Here is a 19,633-nt window from a genome sequence, read left to right on the forward strand (position 1 = left end):
TACTATTCTCAATATTTGCTGTCCTGGAGTAAGAATCATATTTGTTAGCCCCCTCCCCAAGTGTATGGGCCTCTCTCCCTCCCCCAGTTAAATGTACATTCTCAAATGTTAGTTGCGCTCTAATACTAAGGGCCTAGTCATAACTTTGGCAGTCTGGTGGACCGCCAAACCCACAGTGGCGGTGTGCCACATTGGTGATCTGACTGCCATTTCCGAGTTGGGCGATCGAACTGCCATGGGACTGCTGCTACCGCCACGGATCCGCAATCCCTGGCTGTCTTGCAGCGGACTGAGGAGTGCAATAAGCTCGCTACGGCACCGCCAAGCATATTACGAGTATCCTCACCACCACAGTTTCTTGGTGGTGAGTCTGCCATGAAAAGAGTGGCGTAAAGGAAACTAAGTGGGCCCTACAGGCCCCCCTGTTACCTCAGGGGCAGTGGATGTATGCAGGGGGGCACATAATGTACCCGGCTGTCTGCATGCACTCCGAGTTCCTGCACAGTATGGACTTCATGGTCCATGCTGTGCCAGAACGTGCTTTGGCGGTCCCAAGGTGATGCCTTGCTAAGGCTCAAATATGAGCCTTGGCACGGCACCGCCAAAACAGAACTGCCAGGCAGGCGGTCTCAGCATGGGTTTAGTGGTGTGGCAGCGGGGCGCTGGCATGGTGGCCCGCTGCCACACTGACAAACTCGTAATCAGGCCCTAAATCTGCCCCCTTACCCATGACCCCTCCCCCCCCAATTATAAGCACTTTCACCAATATTTCTGGGATTGGAGATACAATAGTAACTCTGCTCACCCACATATACCATATCTACGCACCCTCCACAGTCTGGAGTTAGAATTGTAAATCTGATTCCTTCTCCCTCCACCCCATATATACATTGTCCCCAATGTTCCTGGCACAGGAGTGGGAAGAGTGAATCTGTCCCCCCATGCAAGCACTTTCATCAATGTTTGTATAAGTGAAATTAAAATATTAATCTTCTGCAACAATACAATTACAAATATGTATACTTCGCCAGTGTTAGAAGGACTGAAGTATATTAGTAATTGTGACCAACAAAATACATGCAATGCCCCCATGTTCGCAGGACTGGAGGTACATAGTAAATCTGTCCCCTCCCCAATTTAAATACACTTTCCCAAAAGTTAGTTGACACGTGGATTATAACTTTTGTTTCAATGCAGAGCAGTTTGGATTGGATGAAGAATAGCAAATTTCACCCCCACATTAATTTTTTCATATTATTGTACTGCTTGTAGGATTGGAACATTTAAGTATAGATTTTTGGCTTTTATAAATATTTTGTAGATGTATATGCAATTCATGAAAGAATTTGAAAACATTTTGATATTTATTTTAAAAGTGTTTACATTATTTACAATGGGTTAATGAATTTCGAATATGTATTTTGGCATATATGCATTTCATTAAAAAATGTATACTTATTAACTATTGAATGATTTCATATTTATATTTTTTGAATTAAAATAATTTAATTTCATGTTACAGTGTGTAAAATGTTTCACTTATTTACAGTATTTAATGTTATTTTATAATGTGATCACAGAAGGTGTTGTTAAATATAAAGTCTTCTTTTTAAAACGTTATACAATATATATTTTGTGAGTAAAATGAAGCATATTTTAAATCTAAACCTAAATGATGAATATAGTTATTTCTATCATTTAAATAATTTGAATATTCTAATTACTTTAATTTAAAATATATAATTTTTTGTATTATTTTAACAATATTTTGCACCATTAATTTTTTGTAGTAGATATAATTGTTGAGTATAACGTTGTTTTAAAAGTACTATACTATGTTGTGAATATTTGAATATAGTTTTATACTTTATTATTTATAGTCAATATTTTGGTAGTAGATAGTTTGTCAATTTTATTTTAAAATATAGAGTGGATTTTTTATCCAATTAGATGCAAACTGTTAATGTTTCCTCCTTCTCTTTGAAAAGTAGGATGATACCATGTGGGTGTCTCAGGGCTCTTCCTATGAGCCCTACATTATTTAACATATATTTATTTATTTATTTTATTTATAAAGTTTTATATAGCGCGAACTTGATCCAGAGGGATATCAGAGCGCTTTACAATCTGAGGGAGAGGAAGCAAACAGAACACAACAAGACTAAAATGGGGAATCTAATAGGCATTGAATCATATAGTGCACACATAACAGATCCTATATAAACCAGGGGTAACGTAGGGTGGGCTAGACAATTATACATAATGACATAAGGGGAATGATCATACATAATGATGTAAGGGGAGCAAATACAATAGTAACAAACAGGATTATTAACCAATACTGTAGTATTTCCAGAGCGATTAGTGCTTACAATCGTCCATTATGTTAAGGTAAAAACTTATTCATGAGGAATCTTTTTGCTTCCAATTTGAAGGCAACCTTTGAGATTCCTGAGTGTTCCCAGAAGGTAGTTAGCTCCCTTGCACACGTTGCTAATATGGGTCTTCATATTCAGATGCTTCTCCAGGGTGATTCCTAGAGATTTAGCTGAGTCAATAATGCGGGGGGTACATTTGAAGGCGGTGAGTTGGTTCATCCAGAGGTCTATTTTAGGAGTATGTTTCGGGGGAGAAATGAGGAGCAGTTCTGTTTTGGAAGTGTTTACCAGGAGGTGGTTCTCAGTTAACCAGTTTTGGGTAGTCAGTAGGGTGGAGATGAGTGACGTGATGTCTTCCGGGAAGGAGATTTTCAGATATAGTTGGGTGTAGTCTGCATACATGTGGAAATGAATGTCCAAAGATTTTAGAGCATTAGCTAAGGGTTCCAGGAACAAATTGAAAAGAATGGGAGATAAGGAGGACCCTTGGGGAACCCTCATGGTGACTGGGGATGGCAGGGAGAGTGAGTGGTTAGCTTTAACTCTTTGGGACCTGTGCTGCAGGAAGGACGAGAACCAATGTAGCACCTGACCGGAGAGGCCCATCCTATGCTCAAGAATGATTAGGAGGTTGTCATGATTGACAGTGTCAAAGGCGGAGGAAAGGTCGAGTAGGATAAGGAGGCAGGATTCATTACGATCAAGCATCATTAAGATGTCATCCATCACGTGAGTGAGAGCAGATTCAGTGCTGTGCCCACTCCTAAAACCAGATTGGTGTTGGTCCAGAAGATTGACATTTTCAATATGCGCATATAGTTGAGACAGGATGCATTTTTCAAGGAGTTTGACTAGTGTGGGGATGCTGGAGATAGGTCGGAAGTTGTTAAGATCTGTACTGTCAGCTGTCGTTTTTTTAATATAGGCGTTACCTGAGCCTCTTTTTGGCATTCAGGGATCGTGCCTAGTGCCAGAGATGCATTGACGATCTTTGTCCAGAAGGGGGAGATTTCTTCCTTAATTACTTTGAAGATGGTGAGTGGTAACGGGTCATTGAAATGATTAGATGGGTTGATACTCCGAAGAAACTTTTTGATCTCAATTTCATTTAGGGGAATAAAGGTGTCACAGGAAGCGTTCTTGATACCCCCGATACATGGTGCTGCCTTGTCTAACAAGGCTAGGGGGGGTGCAGGTTCATTGGGTATCAATAGAGGCCTCCTGGTAACCAGATCAATGGTATTAAGTCTAGATTTCTCAGCAAAAAAGGCAGCCAGATCATCACATGAGGGAGGTATGTCTTCCGAAGCTGATCGGTTAGTTATTTGTCCACTGGCCAAACTAATTGAAAGCTTTGGTCTTTCTATAATATCATACATGGATGACATGCCAATTGTAGTCTCTATGATTAATTGAACTACTGCAGTCATTAATTCTCATTCTTGTCTGGTGTTGTTTGCTGTTCAATTTGCAGGGATTCCCTAAAGAAAATGGGAATCAAATTGAGCTTCATACTTTATCCCTGTGTTTGGGCCTACCTTTAAAATCGTTGACCCTCTTACAGTGGCTCTAGAACTGGCTGCTGAGAGTCTTGGAAAGCTTGCCATGTACATACTCAGTTACACGGTCCTTTAGAGAAATACTCAGGGGCGGCTCTTCTGCTATGGTGGAGGAGCGTCGCCCCGCTGCTTTTAAGCACTAAACTGCAAAGTAAATGAAACATAAAATGATAATACCTTTGAGTTATCATTTTATGTTTTCTGCTGCTTTGCAAGCGGGCGGGCTGCTTTGATCTCGGAGCAGGGCAGGGGAGGAGTGGTTGCCCGCTCCTAAGTGTACAATGATTGTTTGGTCGGCCTTCTCGGGCCGCCCAAACCAGTCATGCACACTTTACCCCTTTTCCATGCAGGCTGCACTACAGCCTGTGTGGAGAAGAAGCCCAGGCAGTCATTCCCTGGTTGAGAGTTGAATCAGGACGCTCAAAACCAATTGCAGCGTTGTGATTGGTAAGGGGAGCCTGACTGTGCTTCCTGTTCCTCAGTCCGATGAGGAGAGCAGGAGCTGAGACACAGGACCCGGCACGGCAAGATAAGTGTTTATTTCTATTTATTTGTTTACATTGCACACCGTTTCCCCCCCGCCGCGAACCATGCCGGCTGCCACTGGAAATACTTCTCCCATTGCTTTGTGGCACTGTGCACCATTCGGGGTTTTTCGAGCGGGGTGAGTCATTTTGTTGTATTGGCACTCCTTTGTGGGGGCTCAGCCCCTGTACTTGACATGCTTCCTGTAGTTACTTTTTTGCCCATTTCTCACCCTGCCACTCGAGCATACGTTGGAAGGGATGGCCCCATCTGCATGGGAGTTGGTATCTGGTCTGAAGGTGCACCTCTTGATCAGGGTGACCGGGATAAGTATTGGAAGACCTGGACGTCCATGTTATTGTAATGTGTAGGGCCATCTTCTTTTTCAGAAGCGCTTCTTTATCTTTGAGATGGTGACAATGACAACAAATGTATTCATGTTCAATTACTTAAAATCATAAAGTAAAAAAAAAACACTGTTAAAATAACACCATTAAAATCACGCAAATATTTGGCTTAATCACTCCCACCATTAATTTCTTTTCTACAGCCATCAAACATTTTACAAATCAAACATTTAAAATTGTATTCCTAGGATTTAAGAGGCTGATTTTACCCCGTTGACTTGTTCTTATATTTCTTAGATTCATCTATTTTCTGAGTAGTGTTTTCCTTTCTAATAACGTGGAGGTAAGCAGGCGAACATTTGTGGGAAGACCACCCTACGGATGACAGGTCTAACACGTGTCCCCCCAGCTGAAGGTGGTGAGATCTACCCAACCTCTAAGAAGTCCTCAACACTAAGGCGGAAAAACCTGGATAGACCTTCAGCATTGGCATGGTCTACCCCTGGTCTGTGTTCCACCCTGACTTCCATACCCTGAAGAGAATTGGAGAACCTCAACAATTTTGGAATCTCACCCCTCATTTGCATGAGCCACCTGAGGGGTCTGTGGTCAGTCTAAACAAGGAAGTGAGTACTAAACAGGCATGGCCTCAACTTCTTCAGTGTCCAGACTACATCATAAGCTTCTCTCTCAAAAGCACTTTACCTCTATTCCATGGGGGTAACCTTCTGCAGATGAAGGATACAGGTTGTTCCTGGGCCTTTTCATTTATCTGTGATAACACTGCCCCATAGCCATGCTCTGAGGCATCTGTCTGAACAATAAACTCATTGGAGAAGTGAGGGCCCCGAATCACAGGGGCTGTGCACATGGCTTACTCTAGGGAGTCAAATGCAGTTTGGCATGCCTCTGTCCAAATCACATTTCTGGGCTGCTGCTTAGAAGTCCGCTCTGTCAAGGGGGCAGCAATGGTGCCATGTCCCTTAACACACCTCCTGTTGTACCCAGTGAGGCCCAAGTATGCTCTGACCTTCATCTGGGTTTTGAGGGGGCTCCCAGGCCATGATAGCTTCAATCTGGGCCTGGAGGGGCAGCACTTCCCCCCTGCCCTCCAGGTGTCCCAAGTAAACCCCAGACCCCTGCTATATCTGGCATTTACTGGCCTTGATAGTCAGGCCTGCCTGTTGCAGTCCCTGAAGCCCTTCCTGGAGGTGAAAAAGGTGGTCCTTCCAAATGCTACTAAAGACAGCTATGTCATCCAGATAGGCAGCTGAGAAGACCTCCAGGCCAGCCAGTACATGGTTCACCAACTTCTGGAAGGTGGCAGGGGCAATTTTGAGCCGAAAGGGCATCACACGAAATTGATAGTGGCCCTCTAGATTGGAGAAGGCTCTCCTTGGCACCTTCTGTTAAGGCAATGTGCCAGTACTCCGATGTAAGATCAAAAGTGATGAAGTAACCTGTCAATTAGCTCATCGACCGGGTCTTGGTCATAGAATTTAGCCCTCTATAATCCACAACTGACCTCAGTACCGGTGTGGTGCCCAGTGGGGCAGACTTTGGCACCAGAACCACAGGACCGGACCAGGGGCTACTCGAGTGTTCTATCATCCTCAATTCCAAAAGACACTTCACTCTTTATGCTGGCCCTCACCTTAACTGACAACATGTAAGATTTATTATTAACAGGAAGGTTGTCCCCTGTCTCCACATTATGGGTACACAGGTGGGTTGTCCCAGGAATAAGGGAGAATAGAGAAGAGTAGTGTTCCAATACTTGGAGACAGTCCCTCTGCTGCTCAGGAGTTAGAGTGGGGGAAAGGATTTCTCCTTCCACAGGCCCTTCCTTCTCCTTGGAGTCCAAGAGGTCAGGGAGAGATTCATGCTCCTCTTCTACATCTGTCACCAAGAGCATGGTATTCTCAGATCTCTCAAAGTGGGATTTGAGGCGACTAATGTGAAGCACCCTGTGGGGTTGTTTGGAGATCTTAAGATCCACCAGGGAGGTGGTCTTACCCTTCTTCTCAGTCACTTCATAGGGCTCAGTCCAATGGTTCTGGAGCGCCCTGGGTTGCACAGGTTCCATCAACCACACTTTCTGGACAGGCTGCAATTTAACGGTGGTAGAATTTTGATCATGCCACTCTTTCATCACAGCCTGACTGGCTTCTAAGTTGTCAGAAACTTGCTTCTACAACTTGGTCATCTGGCTCCTGCAGGCCACAATGTAGCTCACAACATCTTGTGGAGTCTTCCTGGGAGTTTGCTCCCACCCCTCCTTCACCAGACTCACAGGTCCACTAACAGGGTGCACATACAGAAGCTCAATTGTGCTGAAGCCCACTCCATTCTGTGATACCCCCCCTGTAGGCAAACAACAAATATGGGAAGAGGATTCCCCACGTATTCCTTAGGGCCTCAAGTGAGCCTCTAATCATGCCTTTCAGGGTCTGGTTGAATCTCTCAACAAGCCCATTAGTTTGTGGATGTTAAGGAGTGTAGAACTTGTACATTACCCCATACTCCTTCAACACAACGACTGCAAGTGTGCAGACAAGAGGTTTGTGCCCCTGTCAAACACAACTTCTTGGGGAAACCAACTCAAGGCCTTGGCCACTGCAGGTGGAGTCACGATTCTCAGAGGGATTGCCTATGGGTAGTGGCATGATCCACCAGAACCAGGATAAACCTATTGCCTGATGGAGCCAACAATGTTGATACCCACCCTCTCAAAAGTTGTGCTAATGACATGCAAGGGCTTAAGGGGGGTGTTCGGCCTATGCACTTTCTTCCAACTGGCCTGGCAGGATACACAAGTCCTGCAGAATGCAGCTGAGGATATCTTAATCTTGGGCCCATAAAAATGTGGGACAAGCCTTGCAAAAATCATGTCTTGGACAAAGTGTCCTGCCAGGGGAATCCCGTGAGCCATTTCCAGTAGGAATGCCCCATAGCATTGGAGGACTACCCGGGCCCTTGCTGTGCCATGCACAGGAGCCTTAGGCTTATTGGAAAGGGGGTTGTCCTCCCAGTAAATGTGATAGCTCCTTGAGACATCACCTGCAGCTTGGGCTTCAGCCTGTTTCCTCATGCCCTCAAAGGTTGGACACTCCCTCTGTGCCTTACAGAACTCCTGGCATATAGAAGAACTCCTCTCCTATATGCCATCCAGCAAGTGTAGGAAGGCCACCAAGGGAAGCAGTGCTCTCCTCGGTGGACTCCGGTGTGGCCACTGCAGATGCCCCATCCACCTCACGAAGAAGACACTCAGGGGCTGGTTTACCACACCCTCTTACTTTCCCCTTTTTAGCTGCTGGCTGGGCCATTATTCCAGGCTCCAGCCCTTGTCGACTCCTATTGTGGGAAGCTATGAACCGTGTCATTGCACAGATCAAATCAGGTAACCTCAACATCTCCATATGAGCCTTGAGCTCCACTTCATTCCAGATGGTGTACTCAAGATCATTACCCATCAAACAGTCCACAGGCATGGCAGGACTCACAGCAACTTTCAGAAGACATGTTCCCCTCCTCCACTCAAAGGGAAAAACAACCAATGAATAGTGACCCTCTCTGTTGTCAGCCACCACAACTTGGTGGAATACATGTGGAATTACCTGCTCTGGGGACACCAGCTGACTCCTTACCATAGTCATCCTGGCTCCTGTATCCCTCAGAGCCTCAACATCTTGCCCATTGATGATGACCCTTTGCCTATACTTATTAGTATTTGTGGGCACATGGATCATAGGAACCATCTCACTGTCACCCAAGGACAGTAGGGTAACTCCACAAACACCCCCCCATAAGCTTCGACAAACTCCTCCCCCAGCGCTACACTAGCCACCCTTGGATTTCATCCTCCAGTGGGAAGTGGTACTCTTTTTGTACACTTGGGAACCCCTCTGTAGTGTCCATACTTATAGCACTCATAACACTTGATGGGCTTGGGCTACTGACCTTTGTCAGGGTAGTTTTTTTCTGGTGGACAGATTGGGAATGAGAATCAGACCCTTTCTCCAGTGAGATGTTTTGGGGGCCTTTAGAGAACTCTGGGTCTGATTTAGATCTTGGCGGGACTCCTGTCGTCCCTCAGCAGTGCAGTTTACAACTACTCTGCCAAGCTCACGGACTCACTCCTGCCATATTTAGATGTGTGCTGGTTGAACCACCATCCGCAGTGACAGAATGTTATCCGTTGCGTAAATGGTTCACTGTTGTCGACGCAGCGCACTCCTCTGCCGGCTAACATTCCTCTGTCGCAGTCAGGGCTGTGGAACTGTGTTGAGCCTATTTAGATTTCACAGTTGTGCTGGTGGTGTTCTAGCGGTGGGTTGCTGACGGAGTAATTCCGTTGTCAACATTTTACTATTCCGGTGGCTGTAGGATGGATACTAGCATCACACACCTGATGTGCTTTTCCTAATTGTGTACACCTGCATACCACACTATAAAAGACACCCCATTTTCAGACTACGATATTTTGCCATACCACTGCACCACAACATTTACAAGCAGAACTCTTGCCAGTTAAGTCAAGAATATTCAGGGGATTTCTCTGTTACTTGTCCCTTATTTTTTCTCTAATGTATTTTTTTTGTGAGGTCATAACATTTATTTAATTTTGTTTGTTTGTTTGATAATGGCAAGGAGGAGAAATCCCTGTTTTATAGCGGGAGAATTGGCAGTCATGGTGGATGAAATTATTAGAGTAGAGCCCAAGTACAAAATGCAATCATATCTCAGAAAAGGCAAATGTGGACAGAATAGTTGACAGAGTGAATGCTCTAGCATACAGCCTGCGGTGGAAGAGGTGGAACAACCTGCGGAGGAGAATGCGTTCCCTAGCATCCAAGCATCACCTGGAGCCTGGAGCCCAGAGGACTGGTGGTGGTTCTCTCTACCCCCCCCGCCCCCCCGTTACAACTTTTTCCCTGGGAGGAGAAGGTCTTGCAGAGCCTACATCATGAAGGCTTGACAGGGTTCCCTGGTGGTGTGGAGACTGGTTACTTGCACCTTTGAATGTATCACTAAACATAAATCTCATTTTTGATTTTCATGTAGCTTTTTCTAATGTGTTTTGCATCTTTTTGAAACTTACATGTATTTTTATCAGTTTTCTTGTGGGCTTGTTTGTTTGTTTGAAAGTATTTTGTTGTCACTATAATTACAGGCTTCAATCTCCATCACATTTCACATGAGGTAATGTTGCTTATAGGTGGTTTTTACACCAAATAATAGATTGCATATATGTTTATTACACTGTAAATGTTTTTCATTTACAGCCTAATTTACAGCATAATTTCACTAGGTATGTACACATTTGCAAGTGTTGTTAATGTTTAATTGAATTGAAATGGCTACAATTTCCATGGCACCTTGTTTTTGTTTTGTCAAAATAATATTGCAAAGCTATGAGGCTCATACTCCCTTTCTTAAAACATTTTCACATAGGCAAAGTGTCATGAATTGATCAATCTCTATTTCATATATGTTTTGAAATGTTTTTGGGTTGAATTGTATATGTTGTCCTACCCTGTTATTTGATTAAATTGATGATACTTGTTTAACAAACCAACATTTCCTTAATTATAAATTTAAGGTATGTAGTTTGATGTGCTGAATATAAGTGGCAATTTCAGTGAAAATGTACTGTGCAATGTTAATGGAATGACTAATGCTATATATCCTTCTAAGTTGTGTAAATGTCAGAATATTAGCTGCTAGGCCTTGGAACAGTTTATATCATATTTTGCCTTTCTACTGTGTCGTGTGAAATGTTTGGTGCATTTTATGTATACTTTCAAATCATCTTTTTGCATTTCAGGACATCTTTTCACCTGCTGTTTTGAGTAGTTTTGTGTGCCATTTAAACTTTTTGTGTAACCTATTATCATACCACTGAAAGGTACAATCATCATAATCTTTAGCTTTTTACTTTTAGGTTGCGCATATTGTAGTGTCTAAATATTTGGATGCATAATCTAGACTATAAACATTTGTATCTGTCATTAATTCATAATAGGTCCAACAGCCAGTGTATATGGACAACAATCCACCACTGAGGATACAGCTACTCCACACCAGGAACAAGCCTTCGGTGAGGACTACATTACTGCAAGTCTGGTTGAAGAGGAGCAGCCTGGTCCATCTGGTCTGTCGGGGAAGACAGCTCCAGTGAGTCTCACTCGGCCCACACCTACACCTCCCACTCCAGCCTATGGATACCTCCACTTCCTCTGTAGAAACCAACATCACCCCAATCTTGATACATCACCACCACTACCTAGAGTTCAGGCAGAAACCAGTGGGATGGGACACACTGGGTCAAGAGGTGATGCTCCTAGCTATCAATGCTGAAAAAGCATTTGGTAGGGTACACTGGCCTTACCTCGATGTGACCCTGAACCACTTTGGCTTTGAGAACAGATTCTGTAGATAGATTTTGAGCAGCTATAACGACCACAAGGCAGCTGTTCGAGTAAATAGTACACTCTCAGCAAGCTTCCCAATTAGGAGGGGGACACGGCAGGGGTGTCCGATGTACCCTCTGTTATTTGCTCTCTATATGGTGACCCACAGATTACTGGAGTACAGTTTAGAGGTGAAATACATAACCTAAGCCTTTAGGCGGAGGAAGTGATGGTAGCACTCGATGATCTTACACTCCCTATCACCTTTTCTCGAGGAGCTCAAGAGATTTGGAAAGGCATTGGGATCTCGCATTAATCTCTAGAAGTCACAAGCTCCCTCGAACTCTCACTTGAACCTTGCACCCAAGAGCAACTATTCTCCCGCCAGCCTCTGACGCGGTACCCCTCCTTTATTACACCTCCTCTATTATATGTCATGGGGCACAGATTGCCCAGAACCTCAAGGATACGGCGGACATTAACTACTGTGCCCTGCTTCAGCAGACCAGGATGGACCTTGCGCAGTGGAGGCTCTACTACCTCTCCTAGCTTGGGAGGGTAGCTGCCCTACAAATGACAGTCCTCCACAAGGCCCTCTTTCTGTTGCAGGCATTGCTGCTCACACCTTCAGTAGGCATGCTTTAAATGCTTCAGGGGAACTCCACCATTTGGCTGGGCTGGGAAACAGCCATGCTTGCCCTGTACTCTCACAAATCAGATTCAGAATAGGAGGGACTGGGAGTGCTTAATCTTACTCAATATTATCCAGCTGCCAAACTCTGCTTCCTGCTGGAATATTATTAGTATCCTGTTGTTCACAACTCTTAGCAATATATACACAGACTTGAACTATATTACCTTAAACACAACATTCATGAATGTAATGGTCCTCTTATGAATCCTAACGGTCACTTCACCAGGACCTTAATCAGAACACTCATCTCCAAGTCTTTTAAGGTTCAGATAATTGAAAACCAGTCTTACAGTTCAAATATGATGCATGGTATTGTTCACACATTTGTTTTCAGCAAAAGATGATTTAAAGAATCTTTTCAGTAATTCAAAATGTGCATTGCACAATCCTTTAGGAAACAATAAGTCATGGCAACTGAAATACAATATCCTTGTAGTAAGGTCCTGGCTGTATCAACATTATAGTATGATTGCCTAGCAAAGTACACAGTTTGTCACAGGTGAAGTTATACTTGAAGATCCAAGATGGCTGCAAACCCTCTAGAGAAGAGTTTGTGGCCTTATGGCAATTGTTGACTTCCAGCACATTGCTGTGCAGTGGGTCCTATGTGCATGTGCAGCCCAAATCCACTGAGCATCAGCAGTCTGTGATGACTGCTAGCCTTTTTCGTTTGCTGAAAGGCACCCGGCGCAAAACTTCAGAATACTGCTTCCCCTCACGTGGACACTACTAGGTGGTAAGCAGTACAGATAGCCACGCTTCCTGACAGATTCAGAGGCTTCACACATTTTTGTGTTCATATTTGGGTACTGCCTGGAGCCAGTGTCATCTCTTTCTGCTGTAAGAAACATCACCTTTTACAAACATTGCAACTGCACTGCAGAAAGAACATGAAATATGAACAGGGAACCGGTTCACTGACATAACATCCAAAATATCCCCATACTCAAATATTGATTTTTTATATAAAAATAACGACATCCTATATTTATTTTTGCAAGTACAAACATATCAGAACAAAATATCAATGTAAAAATATATTTGTACAAAATATCGATTTTAATATACATATAAAAATAATATTAAATATATAAAAAATAAAATTATCTTTAAAAATATTCATTAGATTTAATATACATTTTAAGAAATATAACAAATGAATGTAAAAATAATTAAACATACATATATAAAATGTAATACATATGAACTTTAAAACAATTAATAAACTATTTATTTTAATTTATGTTATATTTGTATTTATAAAAATGTATAAATAAATGTATATACATAAATACACCAATAACATAAAATCTAATAAAAAAAATATATTATACTTTTCAAAACATTATACTATTTAAAAGTCTTTAAAATTACATTTTCAACTTCAGTGAATGTAACAGGAGATAAAGTGTTGGATAGCAGAGGGGTAAAAATTACTATTCCCACTCCAGTGAGTGCAACAGTAGGGAAAGTGCTGGATAGCGGAGGGGCAACAATTACTATTCCCACTCCAGTGTGTGCAACAGTAGGGAAAGTGTTGGATAGCGGGGGGTAACAATTTCTATTCCCACTCCAGTGAGTGCAACATTAGGGAAACTGCTGGATAGAGGAGGGGTAAAAATGTATATTCCCACTCCAGTAAGTGCAACAGTAGGGAAAGTGCTACATACCGGAGAAGTAAAAATTACTATTCGCACTCCGAAGAATGCAACAGTAGGGAAAGTGTTGGATAGTGGAGGGGTAAAAATTACTATTCCCCCTCATGTGAGTGCAACAGTAGGGAAAGTGTTTGATAGCAGAGGGGATAAACTTACTATTTCCACTCCAGAGAGTGCAACAGTAGGGAAAATGTTGGACAGCGGAGGGGTAAAAATTACTATTACCACTCCAGTGTGTGTAACAGTAAGGAAAGTGCTGGATACGGGGGTAAAATTACTGTTCGCACTCCAAAGAATGCAACAGTAGGGAAAGTGTTGGAAAGTGGAGGAGTAAAAATTACTATTCCCCTTCATGTGAGTGCAACAGTAGGGAAAGTGTTTGATAGCAGAGGGGAAAAACGTACTATTTCCACTCCAGAGAGTGCAACAGTAGGGAAAATGTTGGATAGCGGAGGGGTGAAAATTACTATTACCTCTCCAGTGTGTGTAACAGTAGGGAAAGTGCTGGATAGCGGGGGTAAACATTACTATTCCAACTGCAGAGAATGCAACAGTAGGGAAAGTGCTGAATTGCGGAGGGGTGAAAATTACTATTCCCAATCCAATGAGTGCAACAGTAGGTAAAGTGCTGGATACCGTAGTAAAAAAACTGAAACACTCACCGCCGTGCGGAATGACGCCCGCCCCGCTCTGCTCCACAAATTAGGATGGCCCAAACAGGCAGACGCACCACAGCGGAGACACCGCCCAACCAGAGACGGTGGAAACTCGACAGCGGAGCGCGATAGCAGAGACCCAGTCCCCTGCACCCGGTCATGAACGCCATGGATCCAGCCCTACATATGCATCCGGTGATGTTCCTGCTACAGCACAACCATCAAATGGGCCGCCGCGGACGCTGCTGCAGGTACGTAACTACACAAATACAACACACAACACACATACTGACACAGGGTCCAATTCCTCCACAGACACCCTGCTGGGGGTTACAACACATCCACACGGGCACCCAGACCCCCCTGCCACCAAGTCACCCCTCTGCATCCGGGACACACATTGACCGCGAACTAGCAGTAATGTCCCGTTCCCGGTCACGTCACCACCGCGGTCAACACATGTGCACAATTCAGAAGGCAGGGCCACTCCAAGGCATGGGCAGGGCACAGAGATACACAAGGACACACCACCCCCAACCACACATCAACACACCCCATCAAGTCACAGGCCTGGTGGCCATCCTGTGCGCCCCCATGTACAGCAACAAGCACAGCAACAAGCAAGCACAATACACACCCTGCACCACACAACAAACAACCAGGGAGGCAGCCACTGCAGGAGAGGCTGACAAGGAACACACAACACCAGTGCCTTACACACTGAAGGCTGCCAATACTTCCCTGCACATACACACACAAACAAACACACACCCTGGGTGTAGCCACAAACAGAACACACACACAGGCAAGCCTGAACAGATGCCTGCCCAAAACACACAAACACCACAGGAACACACACAGAACCCCAACAGAAACAGACATACCCTGCCAGACAAACTGTGGAAAGGCAATGGGAGCACAAACACAACACGAGTGCACAGCATCATCACTCAAGAACAAAACACACACAACATACTACAAATCACACAAGAAGTGCACCTGCACAGAACTACACTGCCACATCAAACCAACCACAGATGCACATGAAAGCAAAAATCCACAAACACCACAGGACATCAGGGGATGCACATCAGGCAATGCCAAGCCCACATACACACAGCACTGTATGCACAACAAGCAGTGTGTGCACAACAAGCACAACAGCTACACACAGACATGACTGACACAACCTTAACACACACACCACAAATCAGCACAGCACAAATACAACAGCACACCCAGGAAGTGAAGCAATACCACAGCCAACACACATACATCCAACAACAGGATGCACCACTCTGGGATACAAGAGCAGAACCATCTTCACCAGAGCACTGGGCAGCACAGACAGCTGAAGTGCACATGAGCAATCCTCACTGATAAATAGCTCAAGGACATCACACATAAACCATTGAGGCAATGTCCAGAGTGGAACATCACTCTTGGCCCAAGAACTGCACCACAAGGCAGTGTCTCAAATGAAGTGATGGAGAGGCACAAACACATGTAAACCAAGGGGACAGCCGACATCAAAGTCAACTGACTTGCATGTCAGTAGTAGACATGTAAGGGGTGTACCAAACACAATTAGAGGGAGTGCAGACCCACAATGGCTAGGCACAAGTGGCACACATAGGTTATGGCATTACACCACACACACCATGCCATTCAGGAGGAGAAGAGGCACCATGTACCTGCAATGCATGAGAAACACAAACACAATGCCAGTGAGGAGGAGCAGCAGGGCCACACAGTCTACACAAACACACTCAAGACACATTGATGATCAAACAAACACAACACTGATGTGCAAGTCACACTCTCATAAGTGACCAAAACAACAAGGATGAGTCACACAGAACAGCATGGACACACCAACACACTGCACAGTGCACAACAGATAACTCTCACAAGTGCATACAATCATTTACACAGGGCAGGGCAATCCAAACAACATGTACACAACTCCTGGGCGACACATGTGTGTCTATCACAATCCAGGGGCACACACACATCCGCACCCACTACAAAGTCACACCCTTCACACTGCACACCTCTTCACCACCCAAGAGCATACATCTCATGTAGGCCAGGGGACCAGGACTAAGGGCCAACACAAAATGACCATACACATACACAGCTGGGCACATATACAGGAATAACACACATACATCATGACATTGCCCAGCCTGCATGCAAACCTGTGCACAGCATCACACCCTGTGCTGGCAGTGTCCCCCAACCTGACATGGCAACAACGTAGCCAACAATAGCAAACCACTAAAAAGAGAACTGCATGACAGGTAAAAGAGCCAACACAGATAACACAAGTATCAGTGTCTGAATGGACTGAAGACCCCGTCACCCCTGTTTAAAAATGTGATGCGGGTAAAGAGCTTGGCAATGTTGAAGTGACACACAGAGCATGGGGCACAGGCAACCAAATGCACACACCAAAATAACTTTAATCAGCAAGGACACTGACAAAACACACAACAGGAGTAACTGTCTTTATTCACATATTGCACAGATGTGACAGTAGACCAACTGTAGACAAGAGCAAGGCACAGCATGCTGATCATATGCAAGATAATCTGCAAAGGCAAACTACAAACAGCAAGGCCAGTGTCCATGGCACAGGTGAGAGTACAACACAGCAGAGCAACAGGGCCAGTGTCCATGGCACAGGTGAGAGTCCAACACAGCAGAGCAACAGGGCCAATGTCTATGGTAGGTGGCACAGCAAGTACATGAGAGGATGCACAGGGGAGACTCCAACACAGCAGAGCAACAGGGCCAGTGTCCATGGCACAGGTGAGAGTCCAACACAGCAGAGCAACAGGGCCAGTGTCTATGGCAGGTGGCACAGCAAGTACATGAGAGGCTGCACAGGGGAGATTCCAACACAGCAGAGCAACAGGGCCAGTGTCCATGGCACAGGTGAGAGTACAACACAGCAGAGCAACAGGGACAGTGTCCATGGCACAGGTGTGACTCACACAGCAGAGCAACAGGGCCAGTGTCCATGGCACAGGTGAGAGTACAACACAGTAGTGCAACATGGCCAGTGTCCATGGCACAGGTGAGACTCCAACACAGCAGTGAATGACAATTTAAGTTGCCAGTGAGAAATGCGGAGTCAGGACATGAGAAGCTGCACAGTGAGTGTGTTTGACTGTACCCTTCCATGACCAGCAACATACCCAGGTGGCAAACAATGGACAGGACTAGCACACCTGTATGAGAGACAGGTGTATGAGGGGGACAGCCACTCACATTTGGCTGTCAGGCAGACTTGGAGCTGGCTGTGTGTCAGGGACAGCAGGAACACTTGACTGGGGAGACAGAGGCCCAGGTGATGTAGAGCTATCAGTGGTTTTGCAAGCTGGAGGGCTGTTTGGACCAGGTGGTACAGTGGCACGTGGAGGTGGAATCATGCAGACATGTGACACAGTGTGGGTGGGAGAGGTTGGAGGGGTGCCCTTCCACTTCTTGGGAATACGAAATGGCTTCCCTGTCTTGGGGTTAATGGGAACTGGTGATGACACAACAGGCACACACAACAACTGTCCCGCATCAGGTGCAGACACTGGCACTCCCTTTGGTGACGAGCTGGATCCTGTGGAACGCTTTGTCTGGCTACGACTCTGGACCACCTTCCCCTGCTTGCCAGGTGTCCCACTTACAGTGCCCTCCTTTGCCTCTTTGCCAGGGGTGGCCCCGACAGTGCCCTCCTTTGCCTGTTTGCCAGGGGTAGCCTCTACAGTGCCCTCCTCCACCTGCTTCACTGGGTTTGGAATTGGAGTTGATGTGGTGGGGGGATGTGGCCCTGTGCCCTTCCTAGGTGTACTCTTGCCATACAACACCTCCTCAGTGGGCACAGACACTGCACGCCTAGCTCTGCGTGAAGTTTTAGGGACAGTAGAGTCCTTTGCTGGTGATGCCTCTGAGGCATGTGAGCCTGATGTCAGCCTCATTGCTCTTTCAGCCTTGCTCATCCCTGACGGGCTCTTGTCTTTGTATTCTGGGCTGGTTCTGCTCTTCTGTGGGGATGGTGTCTGTGGGGGCGACCGCTTGGGTTGTGTCTGCTGTGTGCTCCTTGTGCTGTATCGTGTCTGTGACGCATGCGAACGGTGGTCACTGTCATCTGATGTGGCCTGACTGGGGGGTGGACAAAGGCACCTGAGCAGGAATGGGAGCATGTGCCTCTTGAAGGGCAGACGTCACTGTGGATGACAAAGCCTGGACTGTACGGTGTAGCCCACCCACGTCAGAGTGTATGCCTTCCATGTAGGCAACCACCTGGCCTAATTTCTTGTCATGGTTACTGAAGGCATTGAGCAGGGCGGTCTGGCCCACAAAAAGCTGGCTCAGGAGCTCTACAGACTCTGCACTGAGGGCAGCAGGGGGACAGGTGCAGGCTCAGTGGTGCCAGGTGTGAATGTAACTCGTCCCCTCTTACTGACACGGACACGGGCAGCACCAGATGAAGTGGTGCAATCACATTGCAGCAACACACTACATAGACCACAACAGTGCCTGTAACCCTGAATATCTGCCATGACTGAGCCATGTTGAGGCCACACAGCACAACACCCTGCCCGTGGATGAAGTGTACCAGACACACAACTTGCCCTGCACACACCTAGGGACATGATGTGGGGACAACACTCATTGCCACTGACAGACCTTCAGGGAACAGTAGGGGACAACACACGCACCTATTACGACATGACAGTCCACAATGCCAAGTAGGCCATACCAAGCACCATGTGGTACTCTGGGGCACCTTGTTGTCAGATGTGGGGGCCTCACCAATCATGGTGCATGCAAAGTAGGCATACATGAAGTCACACTCAAGATAGTGGACCCTGCTGTTCACCCCCTAATAGATTCCCCACACTATCCCAATGCTGAATGACCATGTAGATCCTAACACATCTGGCTATGAGAAAGCACAGCAGGGAGGATCAGCTTTGTAAGGCCAGTTTGACCCAATGCCTCACACTGGCACACATCCCAGCAGCCACTCACATGACACAGCACAGCACCACCACACGAACATCACATGGGCCACCACTGCCAGAGGCCCTGTACACATGCATGCGCTCCCAGCCTCCACAAATGCTCAACCCTGCCTTGCTGGTGATGCTCCTTCAGAAGTGCATCCAGGTCCGGATTAGTCATTGCCAATATGCGGACCATCAGTGGTGTGATGTTGCGCAGTGCGCGGTAGCATCCTCAATGTCATCTCTGCCACGTTCTTGCCAGCCGGCTGATGTCGTCCCACCTCTTGTGGAAGTGGGTGCGTCGTTGGTTGGATACCCCAGGGCTCGCACCTTTGCAGCTATGGCCCTACACACGGCCTTACGCTGGTGTACTTTGAGCTGCAGGTATGGGAGA

Source organism: Lissotriton helveticus, chromosome 8 (assembly GCF_964261635.1).
Source record: "Lissotriton helveticus chromosome 8, aLisHel1.1, whole genome shotgun sequence".
Lineage (NCBI taxonomy): Eukaryota > Metazoa > Chordata > Amphibia > Caudata > Salamandridae > Lissotriton > Lissotriton helveticus.